This window comes from Rhinatrema bivittatum, chromosome 11 (genome assembly GCF_901001135.1).
Source record: "Rhinatrema bivittatum chromosome 11, aRhiBiv1.1, whole genome shotgun sequence".
Classification (NCBI taxonomy): domain Eukaryota; kingdom Metazoa; phylum Chordata; class Amphibia; order Gymnophiona; family Rhinatrematidae; genus Rhinatrema; species Rhinatrema bivittatum.
In genome coordinates, this window is record NC_042625.1 from 73,082,272 (window position 1) to 73,100,965 (window position 18,694).

General features: G+C 42.4%; 2 protein-coding genes across 4 annotated transcripts in view; one reads left to right on the forward strand and one right to left on the reverse strand.

Annotated features, from left to right (window-relative positions):
- PLD3 (phospholipase D family member 3) overlaps window positions 1-7,851 on the reverse strand; it is a 62,178-nt gene extending 54,327 nt beyond the window's left edge. The window contains exon 1 of the mRNA XM_029571525.1: window positions 7,738-7,851. The gene's annotated coding sequence lies outside the window, so the exon portion shown is untranslated. The remainder of the gene's footprint in view (window positions 1-7,737) is intronic.
- The window catches only part of C11H19orf47 (chromosome 11 C19orf47 homolog), a 45,541-nt gene continuing 34,694 nt past the window's right edge, over window positions 7,848-18,694 (forward strand). The window contains exon 1 of one of the 3 annotated variants that reach the window (XM_029571526.1): window positions 7,848-8,123. The gene's annotated coding sequence lies outside the window, so the exon portion shown is untranslated. Of the gene's footprint in view, window positions 8,124-8,262; window positions 8,295-9,368; window positions 9,390-18,694 lie in introns of those variants that run through there. The other 2 variants (XM_029571527.1, XM_029571528.1) reach the window with 2 other exon arrangements.

Sequence of the window (18,694 nt, forward strand, 5' to 3'; positions counted from 1 at the left end):
ACCAAGGAGTAGAATCCATTTCAGACTACAGTGCACTTTTTGTCTTCCTCTGCACCTAAGGTCTTGAGAGCATCTCATAGACTTAAAAAGTAACACTGCAGGAAAGGAAGATCTTTTTCCAAGATCTGGCATATGAAATCTTTCAACACAGAGGTTTTGATTTTTAAAAAATGGAATAAAATATGCTAGAGATCAGAAAGGAACGTGCTTGGATATTTGTTCTATTAAGGGATGATATGGAGTCTGAATGTAGTTTTTAGATGGGGTGTTAAAGGTGGGTAATGGGATTAAGGTTAATTTCTCAGGGAGGTCTCAGGTTTGGTAAAAACAGAATGTCACACAAGTTTTCAATACTTTAATAGATATGGGCTGGGTGATCTTTAATTAAAATATGAATATGATATGCTATAGTATTGTTTCCTAGAATATTAATGATTTTTTTTATATTCCTCCTTTTGGCACGTCAAAGTAGATTACATTCAGGTACTGTAGGTATTTCCCTATCCCTAGTGGGCTTACAGATTAGCCTTATTTACTAAGCATTTTTCCCAGAGACACAGAATGGGAGAAAAGCCTTAGTAAATCAGGCTCTTAGTTTGTTCCTGAGGCAGTGGAGGGTAAAGTGACTTGCCCAAGTTCACAAGAAGTGGCAGTGGGACTTGAATGCTGATTTCCCTGGTTCGCAGCCATTACGCTACTCCACTATGCAAAACTCCAGCTGAAGGAACCAAAGTATTAATATATCTGAATTTTGCTCTTTGTAGATATTGCTTTACTATGAGAGACAGATCCTATGGAAGAACGTAAGAGCTAAAAGTATAAATGGTTGGGTTAGGGATTCAGGGGCTCCATTTTTAGAGAAAAAGATTTGAAACTACTGGTGAGAGAGGTATCCCATTTCACTTTCAGAAAATATTTGCTCATCTGGAAGGTTGCTTGGTAGCAGTTCTGTCTATGATTTTAGTCTCATGTTTTGTCCCAAATAGTAACCTTTGAACCCATGAGAGAGGTCTCTGTGATGCTTGGGAATTTAGCTTATAAAAATGTAATACTTGGAAGGGAGGAGACCGTCTGATCCTTTTTTTTTTTTTCTGTAAAAGTCTGACATGGTAGATAAAAGTTCATCTCTGCATATTAATATTCCTTGGATTCTCTGCAGGGAGAACTGTACCATCAACTGGTAACAGAACCCACATGGGACAGGGGGATAGGAGGAAGTGCAAAAGTGAGTGGCATTTTGAGACTGTAAGAGGAAGGGGAGGTTTTCTAGAAGTTGGATTTTACCTACTCTGAATGAACTATTGAATGCTGAAAATGGCAAGGAGATCCCAACAAAATGCAAAGAGTGCAGGGACTGAAAATTCCAGAGTGGACTTCAGCAGAATGCGGAGAGCACAGGGGCTATAAATACCAGCGGGAGACTCCAGTACAAAGGGGGGGAGGAGGGTTTGAAAATGTTGGCATCTGGGAAAGCTTGCTCCTATGTTGTGAAAACAAGGTCAGCTTTAAACAGATCTACTGTACGAACTGCAAAATGCAGATCTTTTTTTTTTAATTTATTTTATAAGATAGGAAATTCTACAAAGCTCTGTCTTGTACAATATTTTCCTCAAGAGGAAAATTACAGGCAAAGGCCACCCTGTGCTATTTAAAGCTCCTTCTGGAATCTGGCAGGTGTCAGATTTCAGCCATGGATTTGCTTTCCGCCAGTCAGTCGGGCTTCCCTCCATGCAGAGGGTAGTAAATGAGAGGAGGCTTAATGCATTCCTTTAAAGGCACATCAGCAACATAGTCTTTCACTTGGGGATTTCTTTGCCAGCAGACGGCGCTCAAACTTTGACGACTGCCGTCTGGGAATATATTGAGATACAATTGTTCAACGCTTTGGAATTGTCTGTCCAAGGCAAATCATAGACTTTTCTCCTTTGTATGTCTCATCTCCATCTCCTGTGAGGGCAATATCATATTTATTGTATTATTTTCATGCTTTGTGAACTGCTTTGGGTTGGACTATGTCTAAGGAAGGTGATATAAAAAATATAACAGGTTGGGGATTTTCAACTAGGAAAAGAGGCGAGAGGGGGGATTTGATAGAGGTCTACAAAATCATGAATAAGGTACAACAGGTAAATAAGGAATAATTATTTGCCTTTTCAGATAGTAGCTCCATGAAACTAGGAGGTGTAGCAGGTTTAGATTTAAATTGGAGAAAGCGCTTTTTCGCTCCATGCACAATTAAGCTGTGGAATTTGTTGTCAGAGGATACAGCCAAGACATCTTTGTAGCTGAATTTAGGAGTTTGGACAAATTCCTGGAGGAAAAATCCATAAACAATTATTAGCCAGGTGGACTTGGGAAACCTAGTGCTTAACAAAGAATTGGGATCTGCGAGGCACTTTCTAATAACCTGGATTAGCCACCATCGGAGATAGACTGCTGGGCTCAATGGAACTTTGGTCTGACCATCATGGGACATCTTATGTTCCCTCAGGTTCTGTTGGTGCAGTACTATGGCAGAGGAGTGGCAGACCAGCAGGGTGGGTACACAGTAGGTGAGTGTTGCCTGTCCCCTCTGTTGCTCTTCTCTCTTGGGGTGGGGGTTTTTTTTTTTGTAATCAGAAAATATAGGATGACGAGGAGGAGCAGTCACAAAGACTGCCAGTATTTGGTATGACAAGGGGAATGCCTTGTATTCTGGTGCTGCTTCAGTTATCAATCTATTCTCAAACCTTACATTAAGCAAGTTATATTATGACATCACATTTAAAGACCTGTAATACTGAGGAATGGGAGAGGAATGGGAGAGCTGCAGGGGAACACTAGGGATGCAGTCTAAGGTGAGATCCTGAAGATGGAGCAGACATGAATATTATCTAATCGTGTCAAACTCGTGAAAGAATTATCAAGTCCAGATGTTATTATATTGTACAGGGACTGAATCTGAAAAAAATTAAGATTGCAACGTGATGCATCAGGGAGAGAGGGCTTAAGCAGAGTTCTATTGAGTCTATGGTGTGGACAAACTACTGTAGAATATAGTCATTTGGTACAAAATTTAGAATTGCAGTGTTAACTGAGACAAGTCTTTGGCAACAGCCGCACTTTCTGGACTGACTGTGGGGCTTCCAGCGTTCTCTGGCCACTCACCTGCACCAGTTGCTTGCTCCTCTGAAGCCTCACATAGGGCCTCCGCACCGCCACCCTCTGCGATTCCTTCCTCTGGGTTCTCCTCCACAGCTTCATTTGCTGGGGGTCTTCACAGTGCCATCCTCTGGGCACTTCCTACTTGGCATCTTTTGTCCTCTCTCACAAGGGAGTTTGCTCTCTGCTCCCGGCAGTGTTTGGGACATGAAAATCCGGCGTACACACGAGTGCAGGACCTGTATTTTATAACGTGCACGTGCCAACGTGCACGTTATAAAATGACTGCGGCCATGTGTGCATGCCGGAAACCACGTGCACGTGGACATGTAGCTTTGAAAATCGACCCATTTACACACGCGGGCCTTTTAAAATTTGGACGATTAAATTTACTTTGGAAATGGTATTTATAATATTTTGACCACATTTAGTAACACTACTAGAAATTAACCTCTTGGGTAGGAACAATTAAAACCCAAATACAAAAATAATCCTCAAAATTAGAGCTACATCAAAAACATGAAAAGAAATGATGGTCAAATGTTAGATACACACCATTGCACTCTTTTGTGCCACACTTGACATCTTGTAACATCATAGGTTAGACAAAAACATAACTTTTTATATTTTATAATGCATTTAAAAATGTCCCATAAATAACATCTCTATGCAGCACCCAAACTCTGACCCTTGTAGTAAGGACGTCTTCCTAAGGACAAAACCTGTGTAGCTAAAAAGGAGTTTGGGAAGATTTTTTTTTCCCTGGAGGATTTTTTTTTTAATTTAAGAGTGACCTCTTCCTATCTATTCTGATATAGTCAATTCTAAATGTCGTGCTGTTGAAGATATGCATGTATGCCTATAAATAGATCTTTACTCTGTTCTGAATAATGATGCTTGACGCATCCTGTCTTCGCATTTCAGACATGTGCAGCTGTTAGCTGCTAGCACACGCTGTGTTCGCTCCTGCCAGCACAGGGTGAACAGAAAAGGTTTTTCTATTTCAAACTTAATATCCTGCCCTTTCAGTCTAGCAAGACTGTGCAAAGAGGCTGACAAACAAATAATTCAAAATACATAGTGACATAAAGTGACATAGTAAATGATGGCAGATAAAGACCAAAAAGGTCCATCCAGTCTGCCCAGCAAGGTGTCTAGGGTTAAAACTAATACCAGGGCTTAAATTGTAGGGGCAAGGCCTGGAACAGTTCCGGCACTTCTTTTCAGACTTAGGAAGCAGGGAAGCAGGGGTGTTCTGCTCCAGTTCCTCTCATCCAGGCAGCATTCAAGGGAGAGGAGAAGAGAGGAGGGGTATGAACCCGGAGCAGCCCATGCAGAGAAAAGTCACTCTGCCCACTAATCCTACCCCCCTTTTCCCTTATACTCCCTTTGTTGTTCCCCCTTTCTTCCTATTTTGTAGGGAATAGGGGGGGAAAGGTGTTCTTGAGGCAGACACAAAAAAGGTGTGAATTAGTACAATTTTGAAATTTATGAGCAATATGGCTAGTTGTCAAGGCTTCAACTCTGGTCTTGATGATTGGCACCACTGCTCACATCTTTCAAACGTGCTAAATTCAATGCCCTTTTGTGTCTGTTACCCAAGTCTTAATTTCTGGCAGAATGACCCAGAACAATGTTCTGCCACCTTTTTTCTGGGACCCAAGGAAACAGAGTAGAGCCAGCAATGTTAACCAGTTCCTTTTCCTCCATGGAAATGTAGCAGAGCTAGTAGTGGCATCGATCATTTCTGAACTGCAGCTCCTACAGGATGCAGAACAGAGTGAGTTGGAGCTGCTTAGCTTGAGACAGGAGCAGCCACATGACCTGGAATTTTATGCAATTTCCCAGCACAATTAAGGCAGCTGTGAGGGAAAACGGACAAAGTCGAAGACACATGGGGTGAGTGCCTATCATCCCCATTGCTTCTACCACCACTGTGTGTTGGTTGATTGGCCCCATTGCTGCTTATCATGCTGGCTTCCTGGGACCCATCCTTTCTGCTCTTGGTTAGTGATCAAGGAGTGAGACAGATTTTTGCTTGAAATGTAAAACCGTAAAGGTTACTTTTTTTTCGCTGTTTTTGGGAATGTAATCAGATTTTGGGATTAAGTTACATATGAAGTGGATAATGGCTGAAAGTGCTTATTCCAAAAGAGCCTAAAACTTGTCTCTTAAGACTTTTTAGTGGGGTACTAAAAGAACTGTCCGAGCATAAGAAGATGTTTCTGCATAAGGTTTTCCTGTTGGTGATTCAAACGATTTTGACTGTTTGGATCTCTTCGGACCAGCCGAGGAAAGACCAATAGAAGCTACAACTATACAAAGTGTTGCATTTTGAGTATATGACTGCGAGAAGCACGTCAATTGACTCTTCGTCCATCTGTCTTTCAATTTTGAGCGGTTTCTGGGACTTTCCAATTCTATGTGAGACTACATCACAGGTTCTTAAATATCATATCTCCCTGTCTGATTTTCTTTGTATTGCATTTGGTTGGAAATGAGTTGGCATTATTGCCATCTTTTGTGTGGGTTTACTTTGTGTTTGGTGAGTGATATTTAATATCCCTATGTTTTTATTATGCTTTATAGAATTGTTCCTAATATCTAGGGGGGGGGGGGGTTGGTAGGGAGAGGGTTTCTTCTGGGAAATTGGATGGTAAAAAGAGAGCAGATATTTGGAGATGTCTGTTTACTTCTAAACTGTTCATTTTATTAGGGTGAAAAGTGAATAAAGAAATGAATGGAAAAAAAAAAAAGGGGTCCAGGGGTGATCCGGGAAACTATGGACCAATGAGCCTGACTTCAATGCTGGCAAAAATAGTGGAAACTATTCTAAAGAACAAAATCACAGAACAAAAAGACATGGTTTAATGGAATACAACCAGCATGGATTTACCCAAGGGAGGCCTTGCCTCACAAACCTGCTACATATTTTTGAAGGGGTTAATAACCATATGGATAATGGTGAACTAATAGATAAAGTGTATTTGAATTTTCAGAAAGCATTTGACAAAGTCCCTTCTAAGAAAACTAAAAAGTCATGGGATAGGAGGTGATGTCCTTTCGTACATTGCAAACCAATTAAAAAAAGACAGAAAACAGAGTAGGATTAAATGGTCAGTTTTCTTAGTGGAAAAAGATAAACAGTGGAATGCCTTAGGGATAGGTACTTGGACCAGTGCTTTTCAGTCATTTTAAAAATGATCTGGAAAGGGTTATGATGAGTGAGGTGATCAAATTTGCAGATGACACAAAATGATTCAGAGTAATTAAATCACATGTGGATTGTGCTAAATTGCAGGAGGACCTTGTGAGACTGGAAGATTGAGCATCCAAATGGCAGATGAAATTTAATGTAGACAAGTGCAAGGTGATGCATATAGGGAAAAAAACCTGTGCTATAGTTACACAATTATAGGAGTTACCACCCAGGATAATATATTTAAATTGTTGTCTCAGTGTGCTGCCGTGGTCAAGAAAGCAAACAATGTTAGGAATTAGGAAAGGAATGGTGAATAAAATGGAGAATGTCATAATGCCTTTCTATCGCTCCATGATGAGACCACACCTAGAGAACTATGTGCAATTCTGGTTGCTGCATCTCAAAAAAGATATAGTTACACTGGAGATGGTACAGCGAAGGTTGACCAAAATGACAAAGAGCATGGAATGGCTTCCCTTTGAGGAAAGGCTAAAGAGGTTTGGGCTGTTCAGCTTGGAGAAGAGACTGCTGATGGGGGATATGATAGATGTCTATAAAATCATGAAAGGATTAGAACGGATAAATGTGAATCTGTTATTTACGCTTGGATAACAGAAGGACTAGGGGCACTCCATGAAGTTTGTAGCACATTTAAAACAAATCAGATCTTTTTTTCGCCCAACGCACAATTAAACTCTGGAATTTGTTGCTGGCGGATGTGGTTAGGGTAGTTTGGCTTGGTTTAAAAAAGGTTTGGAGGAAAAGTCCATAAATGCTATTAACCAAGTTGATTTAGGAAATAGCCACTGCTATTACTGGATTTAGTTGCATGGGATGTAGTTAATGTTTGGGGACTTGCCAAGTACTTGTAAACTGGATTGGCCACTGTTGAAAACAGGCTGTTGGGCTTGATGGACCTTCGGTCTGATCCAGTATGGCAATTTCTTATGTTCTTAATTCTGTCACCTTATCGTTCTCTTATCAGCAAAGTAATGTAATCTGTGCTTCACTTGCTTATTCAGGTAATATCATACCCAGGTTTTTGTTTGTTTTACCATAGCTCATGTTATTTAGGACTGATGAAAAGAAATGTGGCCTCAAAAGCTAGTCACGAAACACAATGATAGTCTTACAGAAAGGTATCGCCTTACCCTTTTCTTTTGTTTATTGCCTTTATTTCCCCATATTCATATAAACTACTCTGGGCACCATCCTATTTATCCCAAATAGTTAAATAATTATATAATTTATGGATTCCAGTCTGCTCCCCCCAAACAACAATTCGCTATTGATGAACCTTACATAGGGCGCATAAAAGACTTAGTTCATTAAAACATGCGTCACTTCCGCTTTGAAGTCCACGTTCTTTTCTGAGCCCCCACTTCCACCTTTACCTTGTCAACCCTCAACCAATGGCTGAGGAACCGGATGGACTGGGTGGCGGCAGCAGACACCAAGGCGCCTCGCTCTCTGAGGGGAGGTGGGCCGCGTGCTGAGTGCGCAGGCGCAGCGAGCGGATGCGAGCGCTTCGGAAATTAAGGAGGCTCGAGACAGTTCCGGGCGGCTAGCCGGCCGGGTGCTCGCGTTCACCGCCGGTGCGAGTGGTGGCGGCGGCGGCTGTTGTAACGGAGTCAGTGTGAAGAGTCTCCTGGTGACGGGAGAGTCGTGAGATCTCGCAGCCCCTCACAGAGGCGCCCCTCCCCCCAGCCACCGAGCGACGGGAAGGCAGACAAGACTGGAGGGGAAGTGTTGGACCAGGCCGCGGCAAGAACTGCTGTAGGTAAGAGAAGGAAGGCAAGGGACCGAGGACTGGCGGCCCTTTGACGAGGTGACTCGCTGCGCGGTTTAGCACATTAAGCTCCCCTTTTCACATTCATAGATGCCTATGCAATATATTCACACATGTGTAAAGTGAACGGACACATCATGAATTAATTTCTTATTCATAAAGGTGGGTAATAAATCCAAGTAACAAATAAACATAGTGTGTATAGATTATATATGTATATACATCACACACTATATAAAACTAAATATACAAATGCAGTTGTGTGTGCATATAAATAAACATATATAGGTTGTGTTATGCTTTTTTTTTCTTCCTAAAAGTTTGTTTTTTAAGTGCACGTAAATGGCGAGATATGAAAGAGTGCAGTTTCCTTTGCTGGCCCAATATTGTTTTCCATTGCCTTGGTTTCATTATTCTGCATGTGGATTTTTGTGCCTGGATTTGTTGGCTTTTGCACACTGCTTTGATAGTTCGAGATTCGTTTATGTGTGCTTTTGTATGAGCTTGTGATTTTTGGGGGTGAGGGGGAGAGAGATTTTGTTCTTACTGATGAGTGTTATCCATAACTCAGAAGGGGCAAAAAAAAAAGTGAGTTTGGGAAACCTTGTTTCTTAGACATGAACAGGGAGAGCGAACTAGACCTAATCTTGTCAGATAACACCGTGTAAGTAGCTGTTTTGTGTGTATACTGTCATGAGTGGCCTATAGACAAAATGGTAAAAGCATGCCTAATGTCTGTTTGCATGTATTGGTTTGTCTTGAGCCCACCCTTCTTTGTAATATTAGCCTTAATTATTTGAGATGGACAGCTAAAAGACTCCATGCTGGCCTGAACTTTAAGCATACCTTCTCTTTCATAATCACATTTGGGAACTTTCTCCCAACAGTGGCCAAACTAATACCTGACATGCTGTGCTGATCCCTCTTAACGTTTGTTCTAGCAGGCTGAAACACACCTCGCACCTCTGACCTCCCTCTACTGTTTTTAATCACCTGTATTGATGTGTTGTGTATCATTCTTATCTGTTATGTACTAAGTTTGAGTATATTATTTATACTATGGTTATGTATCTTATTTCAGTTATCTACCATTTCCTCTTTATCCAGACAAGTGGGATATGCTCACCAACCAGCAGATGATTCTCTGCTGACACCAGCCTCCCAGTATTCTGTCTTACAGAGATGGTAGGCAAGCATCATGGGTTATGTACTAAGGTCTGGTAGACTGAAAAGGAAAAACTTGGAGTTACTCCTGAGGTGAAAGACTAGTTCTCATGCTGTCCTTTAAGCAGGATATTTGGGTTTGATTAAACGCAAACAAAATGTATTTGCTCCAGAGATGACAGCCTTGCGCTCCTTTCCTCTGAGTGAACCAGCACCAGGGGCTTCCAGGTGGTCTAGTTTCGGATCCCTTTTCTTTCCCCTCTCCCCTCCAGTTTACTCCCTTCTCTTCCTGTCTCTATCCTTTGCCCTTTTTAAATATTCATGCTGTTTGTGAGAGCCAGCAATAAAGTACAAAAAATAAATCAGATTGACCTGTTCAGCAGGTGAGGCTGTGGCAGCAGAAGGAGGGCTTGTCTGGACTGTGCTGCCTCAGTGAATCTCCAGAATTTGGAGTTTTTGTTGGGGCTGTTTCTCTTTGCTACAAGAGCAAGCATGAGCACGGTGGAATAGGCGACAGAGCAAAGGAGAGAAACCATAGTCTGTACAGCCTGTAATCTTAGAAAGATGCAGATGGAAAGCATTTCAGAGCTCTGTTGCAAGCAAGCATTCTACGGCTTGGGAAGAAGCTGGACAGCAGCAGAGGATCCGAAATAGGGAACACTGCTTTCCAGAAGTTTCCAGTGGGATGACTCATTTCAGAGGAAGCTCCAGTGGCCATGTGGTGGTTGTGGAACAGCAAAGGGGACTTGAGGCCTTAATGCTGAACATCAGAATGTAAATGCAGCGGTGGGCTCTCGGTCAACAGCTGCTCCTGTTCCACCTGTGCCAGCTTCTCCTGTGTTCAAAATCCTGGGCCGTCATTTCAAAATAATTTTTTAAGGGTTTGCAGGCATTTTGTATGGGCAAGGAGCAGCCCCAGAGGCGGTTTCAGCTCTCCCATTGCCTTCTGGCTCTTCAAATTCTCAGGAGAGAAAGAGAGGGCCAGGGCATTGGAGGAAAAGAGGTTGGCAGATTTGTCTGGAACAGTGGTAAAATTGCATCATAACTAAAAAAAACAAAAAAAACCAAACCATGACGGTAACTACACTTTATGTAGTGGCATTAAAATCCAGTACGATGATATAACTTTTATTAGGACTCAAAAGTATAGTGAGGCCTACAGTATAATGACCATGTGATGGCTTTGGCTATGCTTGGGACCAATTTATGAGAAGAGGGTTGAGAGATCAGTGGAACTCCCAAGGAGGGAGTTGATGAGTCTCATTTGGGAATTTTATGTGCACGTCTACCAAAAGATGATGAATCTCAGCTGGGCAGACTGGATGGGCCATTTTGGTCTTTATTTACCACCATTTACTGTTACTTTATTGCAGTACACTGTTACTTATATATATATATATATATATATACATATATATCTCCACATACACCAGGAGCTCAACCACCAACTCCTCAATATCATGCAACATGGCCACTGGAGCTTCCTCTGAAATGAGTCATCCCACGGGAAACCACCAACTCCTCAATATCATGGTCTCTTCCCTCCTCATTCTCCTTTTCTGACCTGTCTTATGCTGTTCTCGTTCTCCTGTACTACACTTCTATGCAGGTTTTGGCCTTGATATTACTTATGTTTACCCAAATTAGCTGGACCATACGAGAGATTATTTTGGGTGTCAGGGCTAATTTGGGTAAACATAAGTATACGTCTAGTATTTGTTTGCAAGTGTTAAGAATTGTGTGTGTTTAGATATAGGACTTTAGGTTAATTTTGTGAACTAGTATATTTGTTTGCCGGTATTTAGGAATTGTGTGAGTTTAGAGATAATAGCCTTTGAGTTCATTGTGAGCTAATATAAGTTAGTATTTGTTTGTAAGTATTAGAATTGAGTTTATAAAGGTTACTCGATGTGAAAAAATGAGTACTGGTTCCTAGCAACTAGTTACTAGTGTTTGATGTGAAAAAGGAAATTGACCAAGAAGACCAATTAATCTTACTTACATTCTGGGGAAGGGGGAGTCTATTCCGATGGGATAGGCTCCACCTTAACCAGAGTGGAATCGGGCTGTTGGTGCTAACATTTATAAAAGTGAGAGACCAGATTTTAAACTAGACCAGTGGTCCTCAACCTTCTTTTCTGTTGGGACACACCTGATAGCTGATGCTCACTTGCATGATTCACTGAACACATTACTGTCATGGGGATAAATGTAAATGCATACTCTGTATCCACAGGAACCTCCCGGACACCCAGTAATGGGTGCAGAGCAGAACTAGGACATTTCCCTATACAAATCACCATACAAAAAAGATATTCTGATGTCATCTCAGTAATAGCAACACAAACTCCCTCTACTACTAGGCCTGTTATAAAATATGAAACCTGAAGAAAAAAATAAATCCACTTAGCATGTGTAGCAAACCTGCCATACCATAACAGTACTAACTCCAAGGACTTGAACAGAAATATGAAAAGATAGCAGTGCTTCAATGCATGTTCTATTAAGAAAACACAGCAAATAAGACTGATACAAATGCCTATATGCTAGCAAAATACATCACCTTAGTCACAAACACAGAACTGACCTTCGCCATATACAGAATAAAAGACCACAAATTACAAATGTGGAAATAGACTGGAATGGAAACCCCAAAAAGCCACTCTGCATACAGTAGAAAACTGGAGAACTAGAAACAAATATATTTCCTCCCATTCTAAGCAAAGTACAACAATAAAAGAAATGAACATTCCCAAAACTAACACATTATGGTTCTTGCACCCTGTCATCCCCCTCTGTGCCCCTCAGCTTTCCTCACTTCTTCCATCTATTCCCTTTCAATCATCCCTGCCCAGCATTTCACATGCTCTGCATCCTTTTCCCTGTGTTCCCCTCTCTCTGCCCCCTTCCTGCTCAGCAGCACCAGCAGTTTTGCTCTTTTCCACCTCTCTGTGCCCAGCATTCCCTCCACAGGATAAAGAGAGCACGAGCAGCATCATTCCAGACCCAGCGGGTGAAGATAAAATTGGTGTCTTGTCAGGCCCAGAAAAGCAGGAGTTGCCAATGTCTTGCTCTGATCTGGGTGAAGGAGGAAACAGCTCCCACTGCGCCAGAAAGAGGAGAAGAAAGCAAGAATAATCTTGCCAGGCCCGATTTAAAAGAGAAAGTCAACTGACTCCCACCCGGGTTGATGAGAGAGCAGCATCTCGCTGGCCCTGTGTTGCAGAAATGTATCCCAACACACCTGTTGAACCACTGAAGTAGACCATTGGTTCCCAGTCCTTTTTTTTTTTTTTAGGGCACACCTGGCTTAGGGGTCACTTTGTGGCTCACCATCCACTTCCCCATCATCACTTTCTCTTCTCTTCCTTCTCCTCCCACCTCTTGGCATCATCTCCTCCTCCCTTCCTTTTCCCACAGCAACATAATCATGCCTCTCCCAGGGCATCATCTTCCCTTCCCCTTCCCTCGCTCCCTGGCATCAACATCATCCTCTCTCTCCACCTCCTTACCCTGGAATCAGTACCACCTTCCCTTTCCTTTTACCTCTCTCCCCCACCCCCGGCATCATCCTCTCTCTCTCCACTTCCTTACCCCTGGAATCAGTACCACCTTCCCTTTCCTTTTACCTCTCTCCCCCACCCCCGGCATCATCTTCCATCTCCCACCACCTCAGTCACCATCTTCCTTCTCTTCCATCACCTCTTTTACACCCCCTCACATCATCCCTTTCACTCTCTCCTGATATCATCTCCTTCCCTGTGATTCCATCCTTCTCCCTCCATCCCCTGGCATCAAGTTTCCCCTCTTGCTAACCCCTGGCATCATCGCTTTCTTCCCTCTCCCTACACACCCCATGCCATTCACAGTCTTTCCTTTTCTCTTCACCCCCTGGGATCACTATCATCACCTTCCTTTTCTTTTCTCTCCTCCACCCAACTGACATCAGTCATTTGTCTCTCCCACCCCCTGGTATCACCTTCCCCCAGCCTCACTCCCTGGCATCATCATCTTTCCTCCCCACCTCCTTGAATCATCATAATCTTCCCTGTCCCTCCACCCTTCTCCCCCAACCCCTGGCATCATCACTTTCTCTTCTATCTATCTGGCCAAAATGAAGAATCACAGTGAAATACTAGCTGAAATTATAAAAGCAAATACATTTGGCATACGTAATGAGATATCAATTACCCTCGTCAGTGTCTCATTGGGACGTGCTAGAGAGTTTTCTAGATGCCATAAATAACTGCTTCATGGAGCAGCTGTTCCTATAACCATTGAGAGGGGCAGCAACTTTAGATCTAGTCCTAAATGGAGCATACAACCTGGTATGAGGAGTTACTGTGTTGGGCCACTAAGCAATAGCAATCAAATTTGATGTAATCATTGGAGAGAGGACATTAAGTAAAATTACTACAGTAGGACATAACTTTATAAAGGGAGCATGATAGAATGAGAAAATTAATTAGAAAATAAATACTAAAGAGTAGTTGCAAGTATTAAGTTTGCATGAGGCCTGGACACTTCTGAAAAACATAATTTTGGAAGCCCAGATAAAATGTATTCTTTGGTCTTTTTTTTGACATTTTATAATGCAAACTACCTGCAGGATTTAATTTGAGGTAAAGGAGGCAGTTAAAGCTAAAAGGGCATAGTTAAAAAAAAAAAAAAAAAAAAAAAAAAAAAAAAAAAGGAAAGCAGATGAATGATGAAAATAGGCAAGAGCATTAGCACTGGCAAGTCAATGTAAACAGTAGTTAGGCAGTCCAAGAGAGAATTTGAGAAAAATCTTGCTAGTGAGGCAAAGCTAATTAAAAGTTTTTCAATTACATTTGAAGCAAAAAGTCTGTAAGGGAGTCATTTGGACTGCTAGATGACCAAAGGGCGAAAGAGATGCTCAGGGAGGACAAGGAAATAGCAAAAAAACCTGAATGAATTCCTTGCCTCAGTCTTTAGAGGAGAATGTTGACAGCATACCCACATCTGTAACATTAATGGTGGAGATTCTGAGCAGCAACAACAAATATCTGTGACAGTGAAGAGTATAATCGATCAGATTAACAAACTAAAGGTTTTTGGGTACCTGCCAGGTTCTTATGGCCTGGATTGGCCACTGTTGGAAACAGGATGCTGGGCTTGATGGGCCCTTGGTCTGACCCAGTGTGGCATTTTCTTATGTTCTTATGAGAAACAAATCACTGGGACCAGATGGCACCCACCCCAGAGTTCTAAAAACTAAAATATGAAATAATTAACCTGTTACTAGTAACCTTTCATTTAAAACAGCCACATTTCCTAAAGACTGGATGGTGGCTATGGTGATGCCAATTTTCAAAAAAGGATCCAGGGATGATCTGGGAAACTATAGACTGGTGAGCCTGTCGGTGCCTGGCAAACTAGTAGAAGCCATTCTTAAAAACGAAATCACTGTCCATATAGATAGACAGGGCTTAATGGAAAAGTTAATATGGTTTTAGCAAGGGGAAGTCTTGTCTTAACAATCTTTGAGGATTTTTTTGAAGGTGTAAATAAACATGTAGATAAAGGTGAGCTGGTTGATTTAGTAAAATTGGATTTTCAAAAGGCATTTAACAAAGTCCCCATGAGAGACTGCTCCTGGGGGGAATCTTACACAATGCATAATTTCTGCATGGTGCAGAGTCTATCTGATTCTGCACAGAATTGACTCTCAAGTTGGCAAGAGACTATAGGAGAAGGAGCAGCTGCTGCTGCCATTTTCTGCACCATGGCTTCTCAGTATGAGATGCGATGCCAGAACTCTCATGCTGTTCTCATGAGATTGAGAACAGCACAAGAATTCGGGCACTGTGAGCCATGGGGGTGCAGGAAGACTGCTGTGGTGTTGGTCGCTGGGAGAGGTAGTGAGAGGCAATGGGGAGAGGGGACCTGTTTGAGGTGGGGAGACAAGCTAGTCGAGGGATGTGAGCTGGTGACAAGAGTATTGGAGGGGACAACTGAGGGGGGGGGGCGGGGAGAGTTGGAAGGGATGATCTGGGGAGAAAGTATTTGAAGGGAGGAGTTGGAGAAGGAGGGGGAAAGAATGATGGGAGGAATAAGCTGGGGAAAAATGCGTTGGGGGGAGAGAGTATTGCAAAGGATGAACTGGGAGAGATTGTTGACAGGCGCAAGCTGGGAAGAGTGTTGGAGAGCATGAACTGGTTGGAGAGAACAAAAGGGGGGGGGGGAGACAGTGTTTGGGAGATGAGCTGTGGGAGGGATTGTGTGTTTAGAGGAAGTGACTACTGCTTTATGGCTAGAGCTGCTTGATTTCAGAGATTTTTATTTGGATGTTGTTGGAGCCCAAGAAGAGCTGCTTGCGGCATGACTTCTTTAACTGCTGACACTTTTAGCTACAACCACAAAGACTGCAACACTGCCACAAGCATTGGCAGCTGTAATGAACTGGCACTGCCTGCAGCTCTAAGCTCCCCTTGGGTTCTGTAGATTGCTAAAGTAAAATCCCCAAAAACCAGAGGCCCTAGATATGGTGTAGTAAGCTTGGTTATTTTAACCCATGAACCTTCGTGCTTTTGGGATTACTTTTTTGCTTTTTAGTGAGCTATGTTTTGATGAATGATTTTATGTTGGTGTATTTTAATGATTTTGTATCTTGTTGTGCTGTTATATTTTTTAGGTTATTGTATACCGCTCTGATCTCACTTGTTCTGATTTAGCAGTTTAAAAGAACTGATAAATTGTACTCCTGGAAGAATTTGGCACCAAAAACATATTTTGCATCTTTGAGTAAAAACCTTTTTCTGTTTTAAAATTTAAATTACTACTCTCACAGTGATTACTTTGTATTAATTTAATAAATATAATATACAGGATTTTAAAATATCATATGCAGAATTTTTTATTTTTTTTTTTCGCACAGAATTTAAAAATTGTGTGCAGAATTCCCCCAGGAGTAAGACACGTCAGGAAATTACAAAGTCATGGGATAGGCAGCATTCTGTTGTGGGTAGGTAAGTGGTTAAAAGGGCAGAAATAGAGGTAGAACTAAATGGAGAAAGGTCATTAGTGGAGTTCAACAGGGATTGCTACTGGGACTGGTGCTATTTTAACACATTCATAAATGATCTGGAAAAGGGAACAAGTGAGGTGATCAGATTTGCAGGTGACATACCGTAGTTATTCAAAGTACCGGTAGTTAAAATGGCAGCGGATTGCGAGGAACTGCAGAAAGACTGGGCAAGTGAATGGCAAATGTAATTTAATATAGAAAAGTGCAAAGTGATGCACAGAGGAAAAAAAAATCCCAACTACATGTATATGATGCTGGGTTCTGTATTAGGAATCCCGATCCAGGAAGCGGACCTTGGAGTCCTTGTGGACAGTACATCGATGTCCTCTGCTCAGAGCATGGTGGCTGTCAAAAAAGCAATTAGAACGTTAGGAATTATCTGAGAAGGAATGGAGAGTAAAACAGAAAATATATTGCCTCAGTTTTCGAGCCATGGTGTGACCGCCCCTGAGTATTGTGTGCAGTTCTGGTCAATCCATCTCAAGAAGGACATAGTGGAACTAGACAAAGTGCAGAGGAGTGCGACCCATATGATAAAGGGGATGTAACATCTCCTGTGGCTATGCAGCCTAGGACTCTTCAGCTTGGAAAAGAGATGGCTGAGAGAGGATATGAGAAGTTCATAAAATCACTAGGATTGCACCCCTCCTCGCTTCACTCACCAACCTTGCCAGTAGGCTCCATAAACTCCATAGTCATGCCTAAGTGGAAAATGCAAGGAATGGCTGGGTGGGACAAGTGACTTTGATGAAAGGAGAGGGGTGGGGAGAGAGCTACAGAATTCTTAACTTTACCTTTCATTCCCCCCACCCCCCCTTTGACTGAGTGAGCATGGATGTTAACACTTTCGCTTTGGGGGTTCCCTTAAGTGCATCAGAAGTGTTTTATGACTCTTTGACCTGGATGTGCACATACAGGCCGATGCAATAGTGTGCTCAGGCTAACGCACCGGGTAACACTATTGGATGTGTGTTTTGGACATGCTAAAATATCTCCCAATGCAATACGGGGATTAGCGTGTTCAAAATACGTGTCCAATTGAGTGCTTAGCTAATAGTGCTCATCACATGCAAATTCCTTATAGATGAGGCTATTGGCTACTACCAAAAATTGCTGTGAGGCCAAGGTGCCCATTTTAGTGCAGCAAATTTACCGTATTTTTTGCTCCATAAGACGCACCTAGGATTCAGAGGGGGGAAAAAAAAAAAAAAATTGTGCTAAACCGGCTCTGCGTCTGGGCATCTTATGGAGCAAATTAGGGGAGTGCATAGCTTTTTTTTTTTTTTTTCTCCCCATTTTGTTTTTGGGTCTGGGGAGGGCCATTTCGGTCCACTCCCCAGATCAAAAAACTTTTCTTTCTCTGGGAACCCCTCCCCCCCAAACCCCCCCCCCATCCCAACCCTTTAAATTAATTAACAACCCCCACCCTCCTGATCCACCTCCAAGACCTGCCGACTTAATTTACTACAACCCCCCACCCTCCTGACCCCCCACCCAAGACCTGCCAAAAGTCCCTGGTGGTCCAGCGGGGGTCCAGGAGCGGTCCGGGAGCGATCTCTTCGGCCGTCAGCTGCCAGTAAACAAAATGGCGCCGACGGCCCTTTGCCCTCTCCATGTCACTGAGACCGACCAATAGCAGCGGTCGGTCCCAGTGACATAGTGAGGGCAAAGGGCCGTCTGTGCCATTTTGATTACTGGCAGCCGACGGCCCAAGCCCAGGAGATCGCTCTCGGACCGCTCCTGGACCCCCGCTGGACCACCAGGGACGTTTGGCAGGTCTTGGGGGAGTCGAGGGGGGGGGTTTAGATTTTTAGGGTTTTTTTTATATTCGCTCCATAAGACGCACATACATTTTCCCCCCACTTTTGGGAGAAAAAAAGTGCGTCTTATGGAGCGAAAAATACGGTAATACCTGCCCAGGAGTTGGTGTTTAAAACATGCTGTGCTCAAGGGCTCACCAGGAAAAAAACAAAACCAAAAGGTTCTGCTTTCTGTGATTCCTATTAGTATAATTGCGATACTAAGTAGGAGAAACCACAGAAAGTAGAAACGTGCTTCTCAACCAAAAAAAAAAAAAAAAAAATCCTGCTTAAACTTAATCCTTTGAGAAACAGACAACCAATGTAAGACCACTAAATGTTCCCTCCAGGGCAAATCAATACAGTCTGTATGGCAGCACTTCGGATCAATTGTAAACATGAAGTAAATATTTAGGTAATCCTATATATAAAGAATTACAATAATCCATATGGTTTAAAACAATAGTCTGCACAGCTAATCTAAAATCCACCGAAGAGAGATTGTTCTACACAATCTAAAATGTTTTCTATTTATGCACCTGAACCGTGGA